We start from the raw sequence: 3122 nt of genomic DNA, 5'->3' as shown, positions 1-3122 counted from the left end.
CGTGATCGCCAAATGGATTGGTGATGTTATTGGGTTTTATGGCTGGGATTGGGAGCGTTCCGTTCTCAATCATGTCTTGGATTTCGTGCTTCAGTCGATAGCACCTTTCAAGATCATGGCCTTTCCCTTGACGAAAGGCACGAGGCATTTGGTTTATACCATTTACCTTGTTGATCAGCGGGAGGGTCCGGAGTTGGACCAATAGGTTTCAGCTTTCCTTGGGCTATGAGCCTTTAGAGAGCGTATGTATAAGTGCATCCGATATCGGTGAATGCCCTAGGTGTTTGGCGCTGCGACTTCTTCGATTGCCCTTCTAAGAGATTGATGGCTTCATCAATATGGGTCGTTGCTGGGAACTTGCCCTTAGACGATGAGGCCCCTTGGTACCCTTTCGGCTTTTCAGCCTCTGCCCTTATGACATCATCTTCTACCTTTATCCCGATTCTTATCAATTCTTTGAAAGAGCCAAAATTCTGGTATTTCAGAGCATTGCGGTAAATAGGTCGTAGATTCTTTACGAACTTATCTACCATTTCAACTTCACAAAGGCTTCTTGGCTAATTTCACGCTTTCAGCGCGCCATCTTGCAAGGAATTCAGTAAAGCCTTCTTTGTCTTTCTGTGTCATCACCTCCAATGTTCTTATGTTGGTTTGAATCTCGACATTATCAGCATAGTGCTTGCAGAACTCCACCGTGATATCTTCGAAAGTAGGGAAGTTCTTAAGGTCAAGATTATAGAACCACGCCTTCGGTGTTCATCCGAGATTGAGCAAAAATTTCGAGAGCATGTCGTGAGCACTCCCTTGATGCTAAGTACCCTTTATAGGCCTTAACATGGTGGACTGGATCTTCTGTGCCCTTAAACTTTGGGATGTCAGTGAGTACCATGTTCGTGGGCAACTTATCCTGAACTGTGGCATAGGCCCTAGCATTCTCATAGTGGATGTTCTTCCCCTGGGAGAGTTTCAGGCGGTCTTCGATGAACTTGAACCGTTTCTCTAGATCAGTCAGAGGTGGGGTAGATAGAGGGGAATCTTCACCCAGCTTAGATTCGATTGCATCCATTCGGGTCATCATGAGGTTCACGGCCTCGGTGAGCTTGTTGATAGCATCTTCCATTGCTTGACGTCGGGTTTTTGGCGGCCTTTCTACAAGAAAACCCCGTACTGAGTCAATATTTAAAGTAAGAGCCCCTGCACACTTAAGGACACGACCCCAACTTGACTCAAACAAAGACTCGACTTGAGATTGACTAACCAAAGGTTCAACTCACGGTTTGATTTAGACATCGGTTCATTATAGGCTCGACAAAACGACATGACTCAAACTGTCATAACTCGATTCTAAACTGGACTTGGTGTGACTAAACCCGTGATTGGGCTAACATAGCCCATGGGTTCGAGTGAAACGTCCATAAGGCCTAGCTTGGACGTTTTTTTTTTTGTGGACTATTCTAGACCAAAAGGTCGACCAACATGACTCAAAACCCAAGAGGTGAGTTTGGGTGACCCAACAAGGTCGTGTTCTAGACTCTTGAAACAAACCCGGCCTAACACGGCCATGACCCGGACATGACTCGACGCATTTCATGCTTGGTTGAGGTTCGAGAAACATTTTGGATTGATTTTGAAAAACGAATGATCGATTTGAAAAAGAGATTTGAAATGGGCAGCATGCCGGCTATAAAAGCTTGTTTTGGGCTGAAATTCTAGTCCTATTTGGGCAGCATTCCGCGTTTTGAAAATCATGCTAGGTTTGAAAGTAAGTTGTTCAAAAGTTCGGTTTTGAAAAGGATTTGGAATTTTCGAAAAAAGGACTCGGGAAAACACATTGCACATTGTCATTCTCATGTTATAAGGATGTATGCTCCTAGACATCTCTAAGTCTCGGCAAGTCTTCTATAAGAAGGTCTATGCCCTCCATCCTTTTGCGGTCTAATAGAGCGAGGTGTCTTAAGGTAAAGTACCTAGAAGATCGTCCCCACCCTCAAGAACCACGCGAGGCGAAGTGGAAGCGAGCAATGTGCAGCTTCCTGGCATAGTGGGACGTCGCCCCCCACGCATCACGAAGAAACGCTGGGACGGCCCGGGCAAGTCCTTAAGGGTTTATGCATGAATCGTAGCACTATGAGTAATGTTTTACTTTCCAACACTTTCTTTTCAAGTTTCACCTCGGAGGAAAAGACCCTAGAAACACAGTGTAACTAGTCCTCTTTTCCCCAGCGGAGTCGCCAAACTGTGGACAAGGCCAACCTAGTTCCTAAGTTAGATTCATTGGTTAGATCGAATGATTGCGAAAAGGGATAAGAAACAAGTTAGAAAACGAGTTAGAAACGATGTTGATTGATTGTCGCGCAAGGGTGTGTTCTACACGGCCTAAAGGGTCTAATTAGGTTAGATATAATAAGATTAAAGCTTACTCGTCGAGTGTTAATAGGAAGGTGCTAATCACGCACTCCTATGCTAGCGAGAAATCAAGTGATAAGAAAGATGCGTTCAATTGTTTACAGAATCGTCGATTGATTTTATAACTTACGTCGAAGCCACCTATCGTGTCTAATTAGGTTATTGAATTAAATTAAAGTCATCTAAATATGTCATAGGTTAACAATCAGAGGTTAAACTAACATACAACGGGTCCTAGGGTATGTCGATTTGGCCGAAATAACAAAGGGGTCAAAAGCGAAGAGCGAAGTTAGATAATTGTTTTATTTATGCCCTACCTTGAACACGAGGATATGTAAATGAGACGGGGGTGTACGACCGACTGAAGTAGCGGTTTATTTTCCCATCTCAAGTCAACGCGGGTGTTCATGGCGGTACTTTAACTCATACTCGGACTAACTAATTTCATAGTTAATTAAAACAAACGATAAACAAAACGAAAACAAACAAAAAACAAACTATAAAAAAAAGCATAAAAAAACGAAATAAAAAAAGGAGAGAGAAAGGGATTTGATGCACCCTCAACCTACATGTATCGTTGACACCGTCTTGGGTCGTAATCGATGGTAGATTTTATCTCGAGAGGCCGTCGTCGACGAAGAATAAAGCAAACACGCGTTTTGGAAACTTTCTGGACAGCGATTTTAAAACAGTGATATCTCCCTCGTTTCATGACG

Source organism: Silene latifolia, chromosome 3, assembly GCF_048544455.1.
Source record: "Silene latifolia isolate original U9 population chromosome 3, ASM4854445v1, whole genome shotgun sequence".
NCBI classification, from domain to species: domain Eukaryota; kingdom Viridiplantae; phylum Streptophyta; class Magnoliopsida; order Caryophyllales; family Caryophyllaceae; genus Silene; species Silene latifolia.
The sequence above is the reverse complement of the archived record's forward strand: the minus strand, read 5'-3'. Positions refer to the sequence as shown.